The sequence below is a fragment of the Crinia signifera genome, chromosome 1, assembly GCF_055691185.1.
Source record: "Crinia signifera chromosome 1, ASM5569118v1, whole genome shotgun sequence".
Taxonomy (NCBI): Eukaryota; Metazoa; Chordata; class Amphibia; order Anura; family Myobatrachidae; genus Crinia; species Crinia signifera.
In genome coordinates, this window is record NC_139217.1 from 13,114,868 (window position 1) to 13,122,929 (window position 8,062).

The 8,062-nt window shown below is 52.7% G+C and overlaps 1 protein-coding gene across 7 annotated transcripts in view; it reads right to left on the bottom strand.

Moving 5' to 3' along the window:
• The window catches only part of LOXL3 (lysyl oxidase like 3), a 95,294-nt gene that overhangs the window by 64,396 nt on the left and 22,836 nt on the right, over window positions 1-8,062 (bottom strand). The window contains exon 1 of one of the 7 annotated variants that reach the window (XM_083179036.1): window positions 4,396-4,743. The exons of the other annotated variants lie outside the window; for them this stretch is intronic. The gene's annotated coding sequence lies outside the window, so the exon portion shown is untranslated. Of the gene's footprint in view, window positions 1-4,395; window positions 4,744-8,062 lie in introns of those variants that run through there. 7 annotated transcript variants of the gene reach the window in all.

Here is an 8,062-nt window from a genome sequence, read left to right on the forward strand (position 1 = left end):
ACTCCTACAGTCCCACTCTCCTCACACCTGTCACACTGCTACAGTCCACTCTCCTCACACACGTCACACTCCTACAGTCCCACTGTCCTCACATCACTGTCACACTGCTACAGTCCCACTGTCCTCACATCACTGTCACACTGCTACAGTCCACTCTCCTCACATCACTGTCACACTGCTACAGTCCCACTGTCCTCACATCACTCTCACACTGCTACAGTCCCACTCTCCTCACATCACTGTCACACTGCTACAGTCCCACTCTCCTCACATCACTGTCACACTGCTACAGTCCCACTCTCCTCACATCACTGTCACACTGCTACAGTCCCACTCTCCTCACATCCTTGTATCACACTGCTACAGTCCACTCTCCTCACATCACTGTCACACTGCTACAGTCCCACTGTCCTCACATCACTGTCACACTGCTACAGTCCACTCTCCTCACATCACTGTCACACTCCTACAGTCCCACTGTCCTCACATCACTGTCACACTGCTACAGTCCACTCTCCTCACATCACTGTCACACTGCTACAGTCCACTCTCCTCACACCCGTCACACTCCTACAGTCCCACTCTCCTCACACTGCTACAGTCCACTCTCCTCACACACGTCACACTCCTACAGTCCCACTGTCCTCACATCACTGTCACACTGCTACAGTCCCACTCTCCTCACATCACTGTCACACTGCTACAGTCCCACTCTCCTCACATTACTGTCACACTGCTACAGTCCCACTCTCCTCACACCCGTCACACTGCTACAGTCCCACTGTCCTCACATCACTGTCACACTGCTACAGTCCACTCTCCTCACACCCGTCACACTCCTACAGTCCCACTCTCCTCACACCTGTCACACTTCTACAGTCCCACTGTCCTCACATCAGTCACACTGCTACAGTCCCACTGTCCTCACATCACTGTCACACTGCTACAGTCCCACTCTCCTCACATCACTGTCGCACTGCTACAGTCCCACTCTCCTCACACCAGTCACACTCCTACAGTCCCACTCTCCTCACACCCGTCACACTTCTACAGTCCCACTGTCCTCACATCAAAGTCACATTGCTACAGTCCCACTCTGCTCACATCACTGTCACACTGCTACAGTCCCACTCTCCTCACAACTGTCACACTCCTACAGTCCCACTGTCCTCACATCACACTGCTACAGTCCACTCTCCTCACACCCTTCACACTCCTACAGTCCCACTCTCCTCACATTACTGTCACACTGCTACAGTCCCACTGTCCTCACATCACTGTCACACTGCTACAGTCCACTCTCCTCACACCCGTCACACTCCTACAGTCCCACTCTCCTCACACCTGTCACACTCCTACAGTCCCACTGTCCTCACATCAGTCACATTGCTACAGTCCCACTCTGCTCACATCACTGTCACACTGCTACAGTCCCACTCTCCTCACAACCGTCACACTCCTACAGTCCCACTGTCCTCACATCAGTCACACTGCTACAGTCCACTCTCCTCACACCCGTCACACTCCTACAGTCCCACTGTCCTCACATCACAGTCACACTGCTACAGTCCACTCTCCTCACACCCGTCACACTCCTACAGTCCCACTGTCCTCACATCACACTGCTACAGTCCACTCTCCTCACACCCTTCACACTCCTACAGTCCCACTCTCCTCACATCCCCATATCACACTGCTACAGCCCCAATGTCCTCACATCACTGTCACACTCCTCCAGTCCCACTATCCTCACATCACTGTCACACTCCTCCAGTCCCACTATCCTCACATCACACTCCTACAGTCCCAGTCTCCCTACATCACTGTCACACTCCTACAGTCCCACTCTCCTCACATCCCATATCACATTACTACAGTCCAACTCTCCTCACACCTGTCACACTCCTACAGTCCCACTCTCCTCACATCGCTGTCACACTCCTACAGTCCCACTCTCCTCACATCACTGTCACACTCCTACAGACCCACTCTCCTCACATCACTGTCACACTGCTACAGTCCCACTCTCCCCACATCACTGTGTCACACTCCTATAGTCCCACTCTCCTCACATCCCCATATCACACTACTACAGTCCCACTCTCCCCGCACCAGTAACACTCCTACAGTACCACTCTCCCCACATCACACTCCTACAGTCCAACTATCCTCACGTCACCTCATCACACTCCTACAGTTCCACTCTCCTCACATCCCCTTATTACATTACTATAGTCCCACTCTCCTCACATCCCCGCATCACATTACTACAGTCCCACACTCCTCACACCTGTCACACTCCTACAGTACCACTCTCCCCATATCACTGTCACACTGCTACAGTCCCACTCTCCTCAAATCACACTCCTACAGTCCCACTCTCCTCACATCCCCTTATCACATTACTACAGTCCCACTCTCCTCACATCCCCTTATCACACTCCTACAGTCCCATTCTCCCCACATCACTCACACTCCTACAGTCCCACTCTCCTCACACCCGTCACACTCCTACAGTCCCACTCTCCTCACATCCCTGTATCACATTACTACAGCCCCACTCTCCTTACACCCATCACACTCCTACAGTCCCATTCTCCCCACATCACCGTCACACTCCTCCAGTCCCACTCTCCCCACATCACTGTCACACTCCTCCAGTCCCACTCTCCTCACATCACTGTCACACTCCTACAGTCCCACTCTCCTCACATCCCCATGTCACACTACTACAGTCCCATTCTCCTCACACCAGTCACACTGCTACAGTACCACTCTCCTCACACCCGTCACACTGCTACAGTCCCACTCTCCTCACACCCGTCACACTGCTACAGTCCCACTCTCCCCACATCACTGTCACACTGCTACAGTCCCACTCTCCCCATATCACTGTCACACTACTACAGTACCACTCTCCTTACACCCGTCACACTCCTACAGTCCCACTCTCCTCACATCCCTGTATCACATTACTACAGCCCCACTCTCCTTACACCCATCACACTCCTACAGTCCCACTCTCCCCACATCACTGTCACACTCCTACAGTCCCACTCTCCTTACACCTGTCACACTCCTACAGTACCACTCTCCCCACATCACTGTCACACTCCTCCAGTCCCACTCTCCCCACATCACTGTCACACTCCTACAGTTCCACTCTCCTCACATCCTCATATCACACTACTACAGTCCCATTCTCCTGACACCCGTCACACTCCTACAGTTCCACTCTCCTCACATTACCGTCACACTCCTCCACTTCCACATCACTGTCACACTCCTACAGTCCCACTCTCCTGACATCCCCATATCACACTACTACAGTCCCATTCTCCTCACACCAGTCACACTGCTACAGTCCCACTCCCCTCACACTGCTACAGTCCCACTCTCCTCACACCCGTCACACTGCTACAGTCCAACTCTCCCCGCATCACTGTCACACTACTACAGTCCCACTCTCCTCACACCCGTCACACTCCTACAGTCCCACTGTCCTCACATCCCTGTATCACATTACTACAGCCCCACTCTCCTTACACCCATCACAGTCCTACAGTCCCACTCTCCCCACATCACTGTCACACTCCTCCAGTCCCACTCTCCCCACAGCACTGTCACACTCCTCCACTCCCAATCTCCCCACATCACTGTCACACTCCTACAGTCCCACTCTCCTCACATCCCCATATCACACTACTACAGTCCCATTCTCCTCACACCCGGTCACACTGCTAGTCCCACTCTCCTCACATCACTGTCACACTCCTACAGTCCCACTCTCCTCACACCGCTACAGTCCCACTCTCCTCACACCCGTCACACTGCTACAGTCCCACTCTCCCCACATCACTGTCACACTACTACAGTCCCACTCGCCTCACACCCGTCACACTGCTACAGTCCCACTCTCCCCACATCACTCTCACATTGCTACAGTCCCACTCTCCCCACATCACTGTCACACTGCTACAGGCCCACTCTCCTCACATCCCCATATCACACTCCTACAGTCCCACTCTCCTCACACCCGTCACACTGCTACAGTCCCACTCTCCTCATATCACACTCCTATAGTCCCACTCTCCCCATATCACTGTCATGCTCCTACAGTCCCACTATCCTCACATCCCCGTATCACACTCCTATAGTCCCACTCTCCTCACATCACTGTCACACTCCTACAGTCCCACTCTCCCTGCATCCCTGGGTCACACTTTCCGTGCATCCCTGGGTCACACTTTCCGTGCATCCCTGGGTCACACTTTCCGTGCATCCCTGTGTCACACTTTCCGTGCATCCCTGTGTCACACTTTCTGTGCATCGCACTCGTACAGTGCATTACAGCCATGTACCTCTACACAGACATGGCTCTGCAGCCCGACTGACCTTAGTTGGTGAATAGTTTGGAGTCTCTCCTGCGGGCAGTCTGAGAATACCCTGTATCCCGCTCTTCCTCAGTGGTTTGCCTTCTTCCTGTCTCCCTCCTCTCTTTGTCTCTCTCCTCCCTTAGACTGCAGCCGTCCTCTCCTCAGCCTGTCTCTCGACCTCTGAGTGTGTCTCTGTTCATACTTTTCCCCACCACGTCCCGCAGGATTTCAGGCAAACAAGGAATGAGAGAAAGGGGGGTTGTGCAGACTGCCACATACACACGTACACACACCTAACCAAACACACACCTATAGAGGAGTACACTCAGCATGTATCCCATCTGTGTAACCTGAAGTGCCCCAATTCATGCCTCCGCTGTCATGTCTGTACATCCCATGTCATAAGGGGCCTGTATACCCCCCCTCGCACACACACATACTGCGGCTACTGCGTCAGTATTGAGGGGGGATTCCAGAGGCTGACATTACAGGGAACTATACAGGGGGGCACCGGGCTGTATATCTGCCCCACACATACTGCAGCTACTGTGTCAGTGCTGGGGGGGGGGATCCCAGGGGCTGACATTACAGGGAACTATACAGGGGGGCACCGGGCTGTATATCTGCCCCACACATACTGCAGCTACTGTGTCAGTGCTGGGGGGGGGGGGGGGGGGGATCCCGGAGGCTGACATTACAGGGAACTATATGGGGTCATGAGGCTGTATATCTGCCCCACACATACTGCAGCTACTGTGTCAGTGCTGGGGGGGAATCCCAGGGGCTGACATTACAGGGAACTATACAGGGGGGCATGGGGCTGTATATCTGCTCCACACATACTGCAGCTACTGTGTCAGTGCTGGGGGGGGGGGGATCCCAGAGGCTGACATTACAGGGAACTATATAGGGGGGCACCGGGCTGTATATCTGCCCCACACATACTGCAGCTACTGTGTCAGTGCTGGGGGGGGGGGGGGGGATCCCGCAGGCTGACATTACAGGGAACTATACATAGCGGCATGAGGCTGTATATCTGCTCCACACATACTGCAGCTACTGTGTCAGTGCTGGGGGGGGGGGGATCCCAGAGGCTGACATTACAGGGAACTATATGGGGTCATGAGGCTGTATATCTGCCCCACACAGACTGCAGCTACTGTGTCAGTGCTGGGGGGGGGGGGGGGGATCCCGGAGGCTGACATTACAGGGAGCTATATGGGGGCATGGGGCTGTATATCTGCCCCACACATACTGCAGCTACTGTGTCAGTGCTGGGGGGGGGGATCCCAGAGGCTGACATTACAGGGAACTATACAGGGGGGCATGAGGCTGTATATCTGCCCCACACATACTGCAGCTACTGTGTCAGTGCTGGGGGGGGGATCCCGCAGGCTGACATTACAGGGAACTATACATAGGGGCATGGGGCTGTATATCTGCTCCACACATACTGCAGCTACTGTGTCAGTGCTGGGGGGGGGGGGGGGGGGGAATCCCGGAGGCTGACATTACAGGGAGCTATACGGGGGCATGGGGCTGTATATCTGCCCCACACATACTGCAGCTACTGTGTCAGTGCTGGGGGGGGGGGGGGGGGGGGATCCCAGAGGCTGACATTACAGGGAACTATATGGGGTCATGAGGCTGTATATCTGCCCCACACATACTGCAGCTACTGTGTCAGTGCTGGGGGAGGGGGGGGATCCCAGGGGCTGACATTACAGGGAACTATACAGGGGGGCATGGGGCTGTATATCTGCCCCACACATACTGCAGCTACTGTGTCAGTGCTGGGGGGGGGCATCCCGGAGGCTGACATTACAGGGAGCTATACGGGGCATGGGGAACTATACGGGGGGTAATGGGGCTGTATATTTCCCCCACACATATTGCAGCTACTGTGTCAGTATTGAGGGGGGGGGGGGGGGGGGATCCCAGATGCTGACATTACAGGGAACTATATAGGGAGAATGAAGTTGTATATCTGCCCCCCACACATAATGCGACTACTGTGTCAGTGCTGGGGGGGGAATCCCGGAGGCTGACATTACAGGGAGCTATACGGGGTCATGGGACTGTATATCTGCCCCACACATATACTGCAGCTACTGTGTCAGTGCTGGGGGGGGGGAATCCCGGAGGCTGACATTACAGGGAACTATACAGGGCATGGGGCTGTATTTCTGCCCCACACATATTGCGGCTACTGTGTCAGTGCGGGGGGGGGGGGATCCCAGAGGCTGACATTACAGGGAGCTATACGGGGCATGGGGCTGTATATCTGCCCCACACATACTGCAGCTACTGTGTCAGTGCTGGGGGAAGGGGGATCCCAGAGGCTAACATTACAGAGAGCTACTGTATACGAATACTTCCCTCTCAATGAAGCAAAGGGATTCGGGTGCCGGGGGGGGGGGGGGGGGGGCATTCAGTGGTGAGAGATACAGAGAGAGAGAGAGATACAGAGAGAGAGATACAAAGAGGCAGAAATACAGAGAGGCAGATATACAGAGAGAGAGAGAGAGAGATACAGAGAGAGGGAGAGAGATACAAAGAGGCAGAAATACAGACAGAGAGAGAGAGAGAGAGAGAGAGAGAGAGAGAGAGAGAGAGAGAGAGAGAGAGAGAGAGGGAGTCAGATATACAGAGAGACAGAGAGAGATGCAGATATACAGAGAGAGATGCAGATATACAGAGAGAGAGAGATGCAGATATACAGAGAGAGAGAGAGATAGAAAGAGAGATGCAGATATACAGAGAGAGAGATGCAGATATACAGAGAGAGACAGAGTGAGATGCAGATATACAGAGAGAGAGAGAGAGAGATATGCAGATATACAGAGAAAGAGAGATGCAGATATACAGAGAGAGAGATGCAGATATACAGAGAGATGCAGATATACAGAGAGAGAGAGATGCAGATATACAGAGAGAGAAAGAGAGATGCAGATATACAGAGAGAGAGATGCAGATATACAGAGAGAGAGATGCAGATATACAGAGAGAGAGAGAGAGAGATATGCAGATATACAGAGAAAGAGAGATGCAGATATACAGAGAGAGAGATGCAGATATACAGAGAGATGCAGATATACAGAGAGAGAGAGATGCAGATATACAGAGAGAGAAAGAGAGATGCAGATATACAGAGAGAGAGAGAGAGATGCAGATATACAGAGAGAGAGATGCAGATATACAGAGAGAGAGATGCAGATATACAGAGAGAGAGAGATGCAGATATACAGAGAGAGAGAGATATGCAGATATACAGAGAGAGAGAGAGATATGCAGATATACAGAGAGAGAGATATGCAGATATACAGAGAGAGAAAGAGAGATGCAGATATACAGAGAGAGAGATGCAGATATACAGAGAGAGAGAGAGAGAGAGAGAGAGAGATGCAGATATACACAGAGAGATGCAGATATACAGAGAGAGAGATGCAGATATACAGAGAGAGATGCAGATATACAGAGAGAGATGCAGATATACAGAGAGAGAGAGAGAAATGCAGATATACAGATAGAGAGATGCAGATATACAGAGAGAGAGATGCAGATATACAGAGAGAGAGAGAGAGAGATGCAGATATACAGAGAGAGAGATGCAGATATACAGAGAGAGAGATGCAGATATACAGAGAGAGAGATGCAGATATACAGAGAGAGGGAGAGAGAGAGAG